Source organism: Paramormyrops kingsleyae, chromosome 6 (assembly GCF_048594095.1).
Source record: "Paramormyrops kingsleyae isolate MSU_618 chromosome 6, PKINGS_0.4, whole genome shotgun sequence".
Taxonomy (NCBI): domain Eukaryota; kingdom Metazoa; phylum Chordata; class Actinopteri; order Osteoglossiformes; family Mormyridae; genus Paramormyrops; species Paramormyrops kingsleyae.
This window is the reverse complement of record NC_132802.1, coordinates 10,102,977-10,118,953: the sequence shown is the minus strand read 5'-3', so window position 1 is coordinate 10,118,953 and position 15,977 is coordinate 10,102,977. Positions and strand designations below refer to the sequence as shown.

The window sequence follows — 15,977 nt, the reverse complement described above, 5'->3', positions numbered from 1 at the left end:
GAGGGCAACTTTAAACGTTTTAATTGTGTAGTTTGCAATGACATGCTTACAGAAAGGTCTTTTATACACCCCCATATGAACAAATTGTTTAAGGTAAGAGGGAGAATCACATGTTTCTCCATATTTGTTGTACATGAACTGTCATGCTCGTGTGGGTTACTTTATGTCGGAAAGACTAACCGTCACTTTAAAGCCAGAATATGTGAGCGCAAATGTGGCATCCGCAATAGTAACGAATTGTCTCCAGTGGCCCGACATTGTAATACAACAGGTCTTGACTGTAACTGCAGTGGTTTATGGGTCTAGAGACAATCAATCAGTCCCCTAGAGGGGGGGTTGGAGAAGACCACCTTCTTAGAAGAGAAGCCTCGCATATTTTCACTTAAAATTACATTAGCATCAAACAGCATGAATGACGACTTCTCTTTAACCTGTTTTCATATATATATTTCATGATGATATTTCATCTGTTTTACATATTTCCGTTGGTTTGTTATACCTTTCACATCATCTACTGTTGCACCATGTTTTTGGGGTGTGGTCTGGTGATGTCCTGGTGTTGTTCATTACACCTCTTGTGTCATCATCGGTTGTTTTGCAGGGATGCACCTATTTAAATGGGGACTGTACATGGTCTGTAGCACACTGAGGAAGGCAACATGCTGAAATGCCTCTGTGTAGTGTCCAAAAAAACCACGTTGAAGCAAAGTGCGACCTCTTTTTGCATACTAGGTGGGTGTTGCTGGGCATCGGCCTGTATGAAGTCTGACTTCACCACCTTGGGAATTTCACCCGAGGAAATATTTACCAAATCAGTGCCAATAACCGAAAAGGTATTCAGGTTCTTTATACTATGAAGTAGGAGATGTGGGTGCAGCTGCTGTTTATTTTATTAAAAATGACCAAACAGAAAAATACAGAATGACCAAAAACACAAATAATAAAAACCATCGAATGCAATCCACACTCCATTCAGAAGGGGCAAGGATAATATCCGGAGCTGAGACTGGACTAGCTGCTATAAGGGAGGTGTCTCATGCAAAAGACACTGCAAATCACACAATAAAAACGAACCAGAACCAGTGATGTACAGATAAAACCCGCACAAAGAAAAGCAGATATCGCCACCTGAATGCACCATCGACTGGGGGCTCTCAGCTACTGAGAAAGACAACAGGGGGCAATGCACACGCAATTAGTGGGGTCACACACTCTAACGAACGGAACATCCCACTGCAGTTGACCACATGCTAAAATCAATAACCACTGGTTATCAGCAGCTATGGAAGAAAAGGGCCTCCTGCCAGTGGCATAAATCTACCCCCTTCTTGTATCGTCACCCCAAAAATGGAATAAAAAAAACAAATTGAAGGTACCACAGCTGACTCCAGGGCCTAAAGAGAGCAGTGCGTCAGACACAGGATCCAGAGAGCCTGCAGCCCCTTGTGCCAATTTTCCCACAGGCCATGAGAGATGGTGGACACTGGAATGTTGTCCTTCATGTCAGGGTAATTGGTTGATGGGGCAGCAAAAGACACTGATGGTTGGCCTGTCCTCACCACGTGAGGAACCACTGAAGATAGGGCACCATGGGAACCATATCAGATTGTTAAGACAGCAACTGAGGGGAGGTTTGGTTCATTGTCACTGGTCTGGCAGATGGCAAAGTGGGAGTCACTGGAGGACCTTCATGCCTCTGGACCAACAGGTCACCATTACATGACGACTTGCCCTCCCAAGTTGGCATCCCAGGGAGTGGTCTGCTGGGGGAGACTTGCGGGAGTTTGTTCCGACCACAACCTTCAACAGGCTATGATGGACTTGCCTGGCCTTGGTCTGCTTATCTAAGTACATTGATATATGCGGATCCACCCTCCTCAGGCACCTATAGGATTCGTTATGCCACAGAGCACCACAGGTCTTGGATTTTATGCCCCCTTGCACTGAAGTCTTGCAAAAATACCAACTGACCCTCCCTCCGTGGTCCATCTTGAATATTTTCTTTCAGCACTCTGCAGCAGCCTGAAACAGCTCTCTGGCCCCTTCAAAAGCCATCTTGCTGGATCTGTGGAGAGACCCATTTCAGATATCACATGGCCCAAGTACCATACCTCCTGCTGGAAAATAACTAATTTCGAGAGCCTCACCTTCAGACCCTCCTGTAGAAGACAACTCAGTACCACATCCAAACTCTGCAGATGCTGCTCCACCATGGAAGAAAAAAAAAAACAATATCATTGAGGTAGAGAAGCAATGATTGGCATTGTTAGTCACCAAATACCCACTGCATTAATCTTTGGAAGGTGATGGGGTCATTACAAAGCCCGCAGGGTATCGATTCCATTCAAACAACCCAGCCGGAGTGCAAAACGCAGTCTTTGATATGTCATACCACTAGGCATAGGGCACACCTTCCCTCCCCGAACCTTTACCTTACCGGGAGTAGCACAAGGGGCTGGCACTCTCAGATACCGAGGGCAGATCAAACAAGGCCAGGCTATGCTGTTCAAAAAACAATGTACTAGCATCCCATTGTTGGTGTGACCCTGTCTTATACACTAAATCCCCAGGACAGGCTTCAGACCTCCCGCTTACCTCCACTTACTAAGTGGTTGAAGGATGGATGGATGATTCCAAAAGATGGTCAATTCCATTTACTTACCATAGTTGATCAGCTTTGTTAGTTTATTGTTTTAAACTCTGACTCCTTTCAGTCTGTGGGTTTGGTGTCTCACAGAGGATTCTTGCAGACTAAGGAAAAGTAAATAAGTCATATGGGTCATTGATCAATATGCTGTACTGCAGAGTTTATGCTTTTATCAGCTGAAAAACTGGAGTATTTCATAAAAACATAAAACTAACAGTGTAACAGTATTGACATTGCTGGACCATGTAAAAATGAGTTATGTAATATGTCATTTATTATTTAAAATTGAAGGTGATGTCTTTAAAAGATTAACAGCAACTGCAACTGGTCTCCATGGTAAAGTGCAGGGGTGTTCATTTTATTATTTGTCCAGCTTATTTTAAAAATGAAAGTAATTTTTGCTTGTTTTCCGGGGCTGCTGTGATTCACAAACATCTATGGGCATCATTATGGATGCGGGGTGTAAACTGCATGCTGCATATGTCATGGAAATGAGGCTCTATATTTATTGACATACTGTTAGGGTGAGCTGACTCTTGGATAGATGAGAATATATAGCCGTGTTAAAGGCTAACACCTCCATTTCTGGGAATCAGATGTATTCTGCTTTTGAAGAGGACCATTAAGAGCCATTTGCCTGAGGGTACGTCGGCCAAAAATAGGAGGAGGCACTGATAATATGGGGGGGGAAATTGAATAAAAAGCCACGGCTTAATCCTGGGAATCGAGAAGATGAGCCGTGACCCCACAACCCAAGGCGAGCAATTGCGCGGAGCCCGGCGAGGCATCTTCTGCTGACGCTGTCGCCGAAAGCTCCCAAGGAGCAGAGATAAGCCGCAGGTTTATGGTTCTCTCTCAGAGCCTGACTCCTCAGTATCCGAAATGATGCGTGAAAATACTGGTGACATCGCTGCGGCTGCTGAACTTCACTCCCAAGCTGGAGAAGCAATAACGGCATTTTGACAAATGGCTCTTGCTGTGTCTGATAATATCTAAGGAAGCTTGTCAATATGGCAAAGTAAGCCATTGGCTGGAAGGCTTGAATACATAAGAAGAAACCATTTAAATACCAATAAATACGTAAAAAGCCATTTTCACTTTGGAGATTCAGTAAGTAAGGCGTCAGTTTGTTAAAGAGGCTCGGACGAACAGTGTAAAGTACAGCTCCCACCTCCTGCAACTTTAACTGTTAGGATCTATGTTGAGCCAGCACTGCAGCCTAATCCAGAGGAAGTGACACCAGCAGCCACTTATCAGCCGAAGGAGCAGTGGGTCAAGCGACTGAACGGCATCTTGAGTTCAAAGGAAAAAGTGCAGTTTGGATTAATGTGTCTTGGATGTTCTTACTCAATGTCAGTATCCAGCATCGCGATGGTGGCATATACAGTACCGGTCAAAAGTTTGGACACGCCAAGCCTCCTACAAAAGGGAGTGACAGTGTCGCATCACATGACCTGGTCACCTTACCTAAACACAGTAGAAATGGTTTTGGAGGAGTTTGACCAGAGAGTGAAGGGAAATCAGCATTGAGTGTCCAGCATATACTGTATGTGGGACCTCCTTCCAGACAACTGGAAAAGCATCCCAGGAGGCCACCAAGTCAAATTGGCATAGAGGAGACAGTAGGGTCCGGCAGTCTCGGCAGCAACTGGGGTTAATGGTCTTGCTCAAGGGCCCAATATTGGGGTTGCTCTGCCGACCGAGGGATTTAAACTAGCAACCTTCTGAGTCCCAACCCACAGAGCTGCCCCTCCCCCCACCAACAATTGTTTTTTTTGGTCAATGATAAATTCCATACATGTTATTTTATAGTTTTGATGTCTTCATAATTATTCTAAAATAATGTAGAGAATCGTATAAAATAAACCTTTGTATGGGTAGGTGTTTCCAGACATTTGTCTGATACTGTACCTAGATTCTCAAAACCCTTCATTAAAAGTGTTTTCTCTTCTTGGCACTCATGGCATGTGATTTCCTGCCCATTTACCAGCTCTTAAGATATGGCAGAGAAATCACAGGTTTGACAGAAACAGACGATGTTTGAAGTAGGTCAAAGTCTCTCTCTCTTGCGTGGCTCAATTCCTTATAAAGTGAAAATCATCAAAATTCAAGGTTCAAAAGCTGAAAACGAGAAGCCGATTCCTTGATATAAGCGACAGAATTATATGAGCAAATCTTAAATTATAGAGCAGGAAATCTCAATAAGTATATATAGCAAGAAACAGACTGTCATTCCAATTTAAATACATGATATACACTCACCTAAAGGATTATTAGGAACACCTGTTCAATTTCTCATTAATGCAATTATCTAATCAACCAATCACATGGCAGTTGCTTCAATGCATTTAGGGGTGTGGTCCTGGTCAAGACAATCTCCTGAACTCCAAACTGAATGTCAGAATGGGAAAGAAAGGTGATTTAAGCAATTTTGAGCGTGGCATGGTTGTTGGTGCCAGACGGGCCGGTCTGAGTATTTCACAATCTGCTCAGTTACTGGGATTTTCACGCACAACCATTTCTAGGGTTTACAAAGAATGGTGTGCAAAGGGAAAAACATCCAGTATGCGGCAGTCCTGTGGGCGAAAATGCCTTGTTGATGCTAGCTAGGTCAGAGGAGAATTGGCCGACTGATTCAAGCTGATAGAAGAGCAACTTTGACTGAAATAACCACTCGTTACAACCGAGGTATGCAGCAAAGCATTTGTGAAGCCAGAACACGCACAACCTTGAGGCGGATGGGCTACAACAGCAGAAGACCCCACCGGGTACCACTCATCTCCACTACAAATAGGAAAAAGAGGCTACAATTTGCACGAGCTCACCAAAATTGGACAGTTGAAGACTGGAAAAATGTTGCCTGGTCTGATGAGTCTCGATTTCTGTTGAGACATTCAAATGGTAGAGTCAGAATTTGGCTTAAACAGAATGAGAACATGGATCCATCATGCCTTGTTACCACTGTGCAGGCTGGTGGTGGTGGTGTAATGGTGTGGAGGATGTTTTCTTGGCACACTTTAGGCCCCTTAGTGCCAATCGGGCATTGTTTTAATGCCACGGCCTACCTGAGCATTGTTTCTGACCATGTCCATCCCTTTATGACCACCATGTACCCATCCTCTGATGGCTACTTCAAGCAGGATAATGCACCATGTCACAAAGCTCGAATCATTTCAAATTGGTTTCTTGAACATGACAATGAGTTCACTGTACTAAAATGGCTCCCACAGTCACCAGATCTCAACCCAATAGAGCATCTTTGGGATGTGGTGGAACGGGAGCTTCGTGCCCTGGATGTGCATCCCACAAATCTCCATCAACTGCAAGATGCTATCCTATCAATATGGGCCAACGTTTCTAAAGAATGCTTTCAGCACCTTGTTGAATCAATGCCACGTAGAATTAAGGCAGTTCTGAAGGCGAAAGGGGGTCAAACACCGTATTAGTATGGTGTTCCTAATAATCCTTTAGGTGAGTGTATATGAAATACATGCATAACATTCAGATACACATCTTCAGTATCTATAGCTCCAAACTGAGGTGTGCATGAATAATTTTGTAATGCTAATCAATACATTTTTGACCTTTAGCCTTTAAAAAAATCTTTTGCATTGCAGATATTATAACACCTTAGCATCTCAAAGTTATAAGGATAAAGATTCTTCAGAACACTGTAAAGTTATAGGTACACGGTGTAAGAATGTTCAAAGAGTATCTGCAACAGTTTGTTGAATTGCTCATTCATTAAACATTTTTCATAAAAACTTTCCATCTCTTGGATATTTATCAAAATTGGCAGAATACTTGCTGCACTATGCATTATTTACCTTCCTTCTTGCACCTAAAAAGCAAATAAAACAAAATAATGCCCCTCCATCTCAAACTGAAATTGTGCCTTAAGGATGCATATTTTTTTATGTAACATAGTGGCATTACTGATGTAAACGGTAAAAAAGTGCTTTTAAGTCATTACAAGTGTACTCTCAAGACCGACATTAAAAACACAATTTGTGGATAGTAGGTTTTTTTAACGTTCGAATGACGGCCAGAGGAGCAGAGGTGTGTCACTTAAAATGGCAGCAGCCATTGTGAAATCATTCAAAGAACTGCTTTCCCTGGGTTTCCCAGAACTGGTGTTCGAGCTGTTCACTGCAAAGCACGGATCTGCCCCAGGGCACAGAGCAATCGCAGCACAGCAGTAGCTGGATAAAGCACATGTTCCCACCTTCTGCCCTAGGCGATCCATCCGTAGAGACTTACATGTGAACTCGACGCACATTTAGGGAAATAATTTTCAAATGGTTTGCCTGAGAAAGTTGATTAAGAGTGAAAATTAGCTGAGGAAATTAAAAATTAATTGGCACCACAGCAAAATGGGCACATCAATCAAAGAACTGGTGCTGAGTTAAGATTCGCTTTGAGGCAGTAATTTGTCCATCCATCCATCCATTTTCTAACCATTTATCCCAGCCAGGGTTGTTTGTAGCCTAACACAGGCAGCATAAGGCACAAGGTTGAGGTACACCCTGTATATAATGCTACCACAAGACACATACACACCTACAGGCAATTTAGACAGAATGGTTAGCCTAACTGCAAGTGTTTGTATTACCGGAGGAAACTGGAGTACCAGGAAGAAACCCGCATAAAACAGGATGAACACAAACTCCACAAAAGGGTATTCAGACCCCCGACTCTGCTACCCTTTGAACCAAAGTTCCGGCAGTTAGAAGTCAAATTCTGTTTCTGAACCACGTTTTGAACTTCAAAACCCGTCCCCATCTTGTGGAGCCCTGCAAGACTTTGAAAAGGTTGAAAGAGAACTGTTTTCTTTTGTGTTAGGAGGACTGGTGCAGTTTTCTATTAAACAAGGTCAATGTCTTCATATAACTGTTGACGTAAGTGAAAATGATGAATGCTGTCTGCAATCCAGTGGTGACCCAGGGCAATGTTGTTTTGTATTAGAACACATCCCTGCATCCACCCCTAAATAGCGCCTTTAGAAAAGCCGGCTGTGATTACTGTCAGGACTGCAGCTGTTTCCAAGTCACTTCAAATAACAGGGACTCAAGCATAAGGCATTTATTATGTCCACTTAGATTTTAGCATGTCCTGCCTATGTAAACCGTTGATTCGCTGCGCATGTAGGACAGTAAGTACTGTTCGTTCAAGAGCCGCATTTAGCTGGACGTGCTTCAAACATTCTCCAGTGTACTGGAGCTAACCAGAGGAAAAGTATGTCCTTCCCTGCAATCCACTTGTCTATCGCTGGCTGGTGTGCTGGAGGGGTGTTTGTTTAGAGAACTCCTCTAAAATGCAGAAAATAGGTGAGATTTTGGCAGCGGAAAGTCTGCGGCTCCCCGGTGCCTTTGGAATACCATGCGAGCGAGGGTGTCCCATAGCACTCCAGCTGTTTGTAGGTTCCGCCTTCCCAGTAACCATACTGCTTGATCTATAAGCATAGTCTCAGCCCCCAGAATTTGACTTTGTAGGGGGATTTGAAGGATTTCAAATAGCTATTTACTAAACCTCACCTTTGAATAATGACGGCTTAAATTACGATTTGGGTTCCATGCTCCTGCCTATAAGAAGGCTGCCCATTTCATCCCAAGGTGCCTTCCAATGTTTCTCTCCCAGTATCCCTCCATAAAGAGAAATGAAACCATATTTTGTTCCTGGGATGACCATGAGACACCGTCTCTTTGAGAAGATGAGGCTTACAAGCCAAACACGGCTGAGAGATGTATCCGGCGATGGTACCTGACAGGGGGATCAGCGCACTGATTTTAATGCGGATTCTGGGCACATATTCCTGTAAATCCGAGGGCCATTGGCATGCTGGAGTTGATCTGTCAAGAGCCGTGGGTGTTAAACGCCCTAACGGTAGCAAGTTCATCTGCTGGTAAAATAAATCAGCGGAGCGACGATTCCTCAAAAAAAGAGACCTGTGTGAAGGCAATCAAAGTCCATTTAAGGAAAAAAAAATGCAGGCCTTAGGGAGTCCATGCCAACCATTTGTTTGTATTTTCAAACTGCCTGGGACTTTGCCTGCTCCACACTGAGAAAACGATGCTTCTCGGCGGCTGCTAAATTCAGTTAGGGTGGTGGATAAGGACAATTAGCCCCTGTGGCAGCTTTGCGGAACGGAGGTCTATCACATAAGCAGAACGGAGGCACAGGGCAACAGATTTCAAACTAAGGAAACAGAATTACAGGGGGGAGAAAAATACACACGCACAAAACGGAGATACTGCCCCTTTAAGGATCAAACATAAAGCGGCACTGAAGAAACACCTAAACGATAATGAAACACGCCAGACGAAAAACGCCCTGCGACATCAACCCAGAGAGCATGCTACAACCCTGTCTCTCCCAGCTGACCTTATTAATCCTACATAACCAATACTTGTCAAATTAAGGCCAAAGGGGATTCAGTAATTGGAATGTTTATCGCCATGGGACAGAAGATCACCTCAAATCCTGGCCTGTGCCAACTCGCACCCCATAAATGAAAAAATGAATGCAAATACATGCATATATATGGATCCATCAATACTACAAAGACGCTTTGTAGCCCTTGGTCCCACAGAGCGCTGGAGAGAGGTTTCTGTCTAGGTCAGCATTCTGGAGATGCATGTTGAGGCGGATATGCCTTCCCACCCCCCAAATGAGACCCGTTACCTGAGGAACAACTCATTCAGGCCTTTGTAGCATCATCCCTGCTTAAAAATCCAGCCCAGATCCGGTCTTGCCTTCCACATTTTAAACCAGCTGTAAAATACAGAAGGAACATCCAGAGCATATGATCTCCTCATGTGAGTAGTATGGAGTTACTTTTAGGGTCTGTTTGAACAGAAGGAACTAGAATAACCTTCACAATTAAGAGTCAATATTTGTAATACCATTACGACGTCTGTTGGTGTGGGATAGATTAAACCTGCACAAGTGCTGCTTTTTCCAAGTGATACCTTTTAAGAAACACTTTGCAGAGACAATGCTAATTTCATGCCTGGTAAACTACTATCAAAACAGCCCTGAGGGCAACCGTGGAAAAGGGAACAGAATTGTTAAATAAGACACAAGCAAACAATATTTTTTCTTTCAGTGTGCAAACCTTCAACATCCAAAACCGCTCCCAATAATTACAGATCCCAGTCAGCAAAATATCACCAAAAGATACTATTCAAATCACCCACTGAGATAAAAATATAAAATAGATTGTAATAACTGGGCAGTGATGTGATGTTGTAATAAACATGGCACCGCATACTTAACAGAAGATAAATAAAATAAAAAGGACAAAACAAGTTAGGAAAAATGAGGTTCGATATTGCCAAAACAATTGGGTTTTATATTAAGCACATAAATTCAATAGCATAGTAACAGTCTGAAGCCATGTAATGTTTGGGAGGGGTTTGTAAAAGCGGAGGTCTGTCATCAGAATGGATTTAGTTCTCAGTTTGGAGAGCGGCTGGTCTGTCGGGATTCCCAAAACGGGAGCAGCAGAGTACTTCGGAAAAAAGGGAATTAAAGATCCTTTAACATCAGCGTGTACACTTTACTGCTGACTCTCCGTCACGCTTTACAAGTGTGCAAATGAGTTGAAAAACCCCAGAAATGTCACATACACACACACACACACACATATATATATATGGAAACTTTTTTTGAGGTGTGTCACTTCTGGGTACCTCTGTTAATCTTCGGAAAAAGTACAGTACATACTGTGACAGTCTATTAGCAGTAACATACACCAGTAAATACCATTATCATTGAAAAATCAGTACTCTCTAATGTTTATATTCCCTTTGTGGCTTCCATGGGAACGTCTGTTATTACGGAAGCCTTTTAGAAACGGGAGATAAAGCCCACCGATTATGATCTATTGATTCGGCGGCTCAGAGGCCTGGTGCAGCTCAGAGGCCTGGTGGTATACGCCGTAGTATTGGTGGTAGACGTGGTGGTATTGGTGGTATACGCGGTGGTATTGGTGGTATACGCGGTGGTATTGGTAGTATACGTGGTGGTATACGCGGTGGTATTGGTGGTATACGCGGTGGTATTGGTGGTATACGCGGTGGTATTGGTAGTATACGTGGTGGTATACGCGGTGGTATTGGTGGTATACGCGGTGGTATTGGTGGTATACGTGGTGGTATTGGTGGTATACGCGGTGGTATTGGTGGTATACGCGGTGGTATTGGTGGTATACGCGGTGGTATTGGTAGTATACGCGGTGGTATTGGTGGTATACGCGGTGGTATTGGTGGTATACGCGGTGGTATTGGTAGTATACGTGGTGGTATACGCGGTGGTATTGGTGGTATACGCGGTGGTATTGGTGGTATACGTGGTGGTATTGGTGGTATACACGGTGGTATTGGTGGTATACGTGGTGGTATTGGTGGTATACACGGTGGTATTGGTGGTATACGTGGTGGTATTGGTGGTATACACGGCTGCACATTTATGTCATACCTGTGCTCTCCAACTCTTCCCTTTATTTGTTGCATGTGAGCAGAAGGGAGACTTTGCAACTTTTGTGCCTTTATCACAGCAAACGGTATGTGCTGTGTGTGTGTTTCAGTGCCCCATGACCACATGCATGCCCCCCCCCCCGGGACCCCCTAAATATGTATGTTACTTGGGTCTGAAATAAATGTTTTATTATTATTATTATTATTTACATTTATATATGTGCACTGACATTTTGTGCACTGGGAACAGGTGAAACACAGACGTAAGCACATTTTTTTGACCGTCTCTTAACCCGGGTGCGCCGGGTGATCCAGCCGCTTCAGTTTGTGAAAAGCAAAGTTAACGCCAGAAAAAAAGCTTGTGGAAGCAAGATGAAATAAAGAAGCTATTAGGGTGAGTTTCATATTTGTAAAAGCTGTAAAATGTGACTGCAAAGTATTGCATAAGTATGTTATTGGGTTTTTAAATTGTCTTTTGCTTCTTAATGCTGGTAATCTAGTGCAATATCTGGAGGACATTAAGGGGCATCTGGACCCCCTAACAGAACAACTGGCCCAGCCTGCCGCCCCAGCCCCAGTTGATATGGTCTAGAATGGCCACTGCTGTGTTTTTCTCCTTGCAGTAAATTTATTCCCTGTTTGCAGAGTAAATTTTGCCCCCATGTACAGATCCCAGCTCCCACATCCATTGCAGTCCAGGATGCACTGATGCTAATCTAGATGAGGGCTATGAGGGACGGATATCTGTGCTCTAGTGGGCCATGTCGCCCCGGCCAGATCCGGAGATGGAGGCAGATTTTTTGCTCGGAAGCCTATTATTAAATCAATGATACATGCATTGTGTGGACCAGAGCACACAAGTGTGTGCTTACTCTACAATCCCTGAACCAGCCCACGGAAACAAAATGAGGGTAAGGTGGAAACCATCCTCCCTCTTATGCATTCATAGCCGCATTTGCTCAGTCCCAATCTTTACTACATAAGATTCAAATAAATAAACAAGTAAACAAGCCTTAGATCTACAGTTGGGCATGTTGACCACGATTCCGTTTGAAATTCATGACAAGGTCTTATTAATATTTATGTGCCCGTTATTATGCAGAAGTGTTTTGTTTCTTTTCCCTTTCTCAGTGTCATATTAATGACATTTATATTTTGTGTTTTCATTGTTCTGCGCAAAATAAAGTGCACTGTGCATAGAAGAGGGTAGCAGTGTGCGTGTGCGTGTGTGTGTGTGTTGAGTGCATGTGTGTGTGTCTGATAGGAGTGGGGGGCTGAATTACAGGGCAGGGTGTCGGAACACCGTTGGGGTTTAGTGGGGGTTATGTAGAATACGCATCTATCACTGCTCTCAGAGCTGTGTGGAGTCTCTGCCCCTGGACGAATGCAGCACAGGAGCATCTTGCTGCCGTGAAGCTCCATAGAAACCCAGTCTTGAGCTGAGCGGCAGCTCATTCTGCTTGGAAGCAGGGGAGCGCGAGGATCGGGGAGCCTCGGCAGTGGGGAGACAAAGAGGGGCTGTTGCGGGCCAGCCACTGGTGAGTGCCTGAAACGCCGCACTGCATCCGATCGTCCGCGCTGCACTCCCACCCGTGCCGTGGAGATGCGTTTTTTTCCGCCCTCTCTCCCATCCGTCCGGCTCGCTCAATGGGAACAGGTTGCCCATCCCGGGAAGAGCGGGGGAACGCGACAGAGAGGCAGTGCATGCGTGCGCCTGCTTCTCAGGGAGGCAGTCAATTTATCGGAAGCTTTTATTTCCTGTGCAGATGAAGTTCATTATTGTGTTAATTACGTCTCTCTCCCTCTTCCTTTTTGTTTTGCTATGTTTTCAACTACATCAAAGCTGGTTGGGTCCTCTGGTCTTCCTCCGCAGTGACATCCTCGGCTTTTTAAAATTTGTTTCATCAATGATTGCCGCTCACTTCAGGGAGATGCGTGCGATGGCTTTGTCCAAGTGAATCTCATTTGAGAGACTGATCAATGTGATTCTATTAACAAACGTGAGGCCACGGTAATCTTTCATCAAAGTACTTTTGTGTCTTCCGCACTGTTATTGGGCACTTTTTTTATTTCTCGTTTAATTCACAGAACATCAGAGTGTGAGTCTTTCGCGGCACGCGAGACCCTTCGCTTTGATCCTGCTATTGCGTCCTCGCTATCTTGGCTCGGCAGTTATGTAACTGGGGGGTACCGTCGCGTGGAGCCTGGCCCCTGACCAAAGGTTACAGCACGCGGTGTACAGCCAGATCCCCGTTGTATGCATGGGCTCCGTAAGCATCTCGCTCTCTTCACTCTGTTCAGGCGTCTGTTCCCGTTAACTTTCAGCGCTTGTAGATGCGCATCAGGTACAGCGCCGCAGAGCCGGTGTGAGAGGCCCCCCCGGAGAGCGCTGTAGCGCCTCCAAAAGGTCTTGCAGGTAAATTTGCACTGGTCTATTATGAGCGGATCCAGTTTTTTTTTTCTCCACCATTGCAGATGTTGCATCCACAGGTCTCCATCTCGTGCATTTCTGCAGTGCATGCATGGAGGAGGGCAGGAGAGGGTTACACCATGTGTGAGTGTGTGGGGAGGGGGGGGGCATGAAAAAGCCCCCATATGGTCCTCCCACTAAAGTCCCTGCCTCAAGCTGATGGGGTTCAATTGGAAATGACTGAGCAGGCGAGTCGTGCGCAGTGCTTTGTGTTGCCGGCGCTGTTGCACGTTTCCACCCGCTTCTCTGTGCAGTGGCAGCCTGCCTCTCAGTACTTTCCCAGCAGCGGAAGCCACAGCGGCAGTGGCCACATCAGTTTTCTGCAGTTCCCATCTCCGTGGACTGTGCTCTGTGATGGTGGGGGGTGGGATCATGTCATGCTTGCCGCTGGTCTGCCGAAGCGTTTTGGGGTGGGGGTTGGGGGGGGGGGGTCACTCATTTTTCTTTCGCGCTTCGCTTCTCTCTGAAAATATCGCACGCTGTGAGTTCACATCACCCCAGTGTGGTCTCCCAGCCCGGCAATTAGCATGGTACAATACGATGGGAAAATCTGCGGCAAAAATTTGCTTTCTTATTGACCTCTGGAGAGGCGGCCTTGTCCAAGGGCGATAAACACAGTGCTGTTCTGACAGCGGTGCCCCGAGGATCGATTCCCGGCCGCTACAAAAAACCAGTGCAGTTTCCTGTGGCAAGGAACGTGTAGCAAAATTTTCCTCCAACAGTGTGAGCAGCGTTATTACAAGGCAGGACATGCTGTTCCGTTGTTCCTTTAAATTCCCACCTAATGGCCCTTCATAAGATGCTTATGAAGTTACGTTTTGTAGCATTAACTTTATTAATGTAGTTGCAGAGTAGTAAGAATAATTTCATTCAGCGTCTATGGGAATCTCTGTCTTCATGGACGAAAGAAGGCTTTGAGCCGAAAGATCTCACACCCAATAGGGCAGAGAATGAACTAATTCTAATGTAACTTGTCAGCAAACTTGAATGGACATCATAGGATACAGAAGAAGATTACTTCGCTTAGATCAAAAGTGATCAATTATTTATAGATCGAAAGCATAAGCTAATAAATATGACAAAAGGAATGCAGACATAATATCCAGGCCAAAGCACCAGCGACCTATAAAAGGGAATAAAACTGCAAAGTTGCAGTTCATGCAGCTGTATGCCGCACGCCTTCCTGCATGATTTTTATACCCCCTTACGCTACGACCAATCAGCTGTCAGGATAAAGCCAACTGCCCTGCACTTGATGGCTTGGAGGTTCAATTAAAACATGGATACAGTCCTGAAAAAAGTAGCAGTACGGTTTTGTAAAGTTGCAGGCTGGGAATTCCGATCACATGTGTTGAGGTTTTGGTGGACAGCAGGCTATTCTGTCTTTAATTGTAATATAATTCAATAAACCAAAAATTTGCTTCTTCCATCAGTGGTAGATAACTGAATGACTTACAGTGTTCAGAGCAACTTTTTATGTGTACATTTGTGCCACTGTCCGTGTGGCGGTTTTTTACTGACCCTAATTCTGATGTAATTAATGCGCGTTAATCCTCTATCCAAAAAAAAGTCACTGAAAGCCAACAAAACATTTTTTCTTCAGGGTGAAAGATTGATGACTTTTTACGTCAAGGAGATATGAGCCCGGTGAATCCTCAAGCGCCAATTTTTGATGCGGCAGCGATTTGCCAGCCAATTTCACTTTGCCACAGACAGGGGGCGCCGGCGGTGATGGCTCCCTAGGGCGCCACCTCAGCTTGGACCAGTACTGAGGAGAAATATCTATATTTCTAGTTTTATTATCTTTGTGAGCAGACTAGCAATAGGCAGAATAGGCAGCTGCCTGGGGCCCCCAAATTACCTGTGTTGTGGGTGAAGTGAAACTATCAGCAGTGCCAAGTTTTCTTGGCGGGGAGTGGGGGGGGGGGGTCTTCCAAGCAAAGCTTTAAAGGTAGAGTCAGCCATGCTTGTGGGGACATTTTCCCTAAAGGGAAAAGAATGCAGTTTAGAAATGATTCAAACAGCAGAATGTCTTTTACACAGGACGATTGCAGACCGTGTATCTGAGATCTCCTCCTCGATGTCTGCGGCTTTGTATGCGGCCAGTCTGTTCTCTCCCGTGAATATCTGCTCATCAAACCCAGGCCCAGCTGCCTTTGATCTCAACCCAATCTGCTCCCCACAGTCATCCGCTACAAATGTTAATCATCCCCAGTTGCACCACTAAAATGGCAACTGGGAGCATCATGCAGCAAACCGTTTTCCGGTAGGGCTAAGGTGAGGTGCTGCGGCATATTTTTAAGTGCTACACCAGCACGATCTCATCATCTACACACAGCTATTAAAAGATGCCCTCACTACTGCTGTCTGTGGCACAGCAGTT

At 44.8% G+C, this 15,977-nt stretch overlaps 1 protein-coding gene across 2 annotated transcripts in view; it reads left to right on the top strand.

Moving 5' to 3' along the window:
* Positions 1-12,387: 12,387 nt before the first annotated feature.
* syt6a (synaptotagmin VIa) overlaps positions 12,388-15,977 on the top strand; it is a 34,968-nt gene continuing 31,378 nt past the window's right edge. The window contains exon 1 of one of the 2 annotated variants that reach the window (XM_072713624.1): positions 12,388-12,662. The gene's annotated coding sequence lies outside the window, so the exon portion shown is untranslated. The remainder of the gene's footprint in view (positions 12,663-15,977) is intronic. The other variant, XM_072713623.1, reaches the window with a different exon arrangement.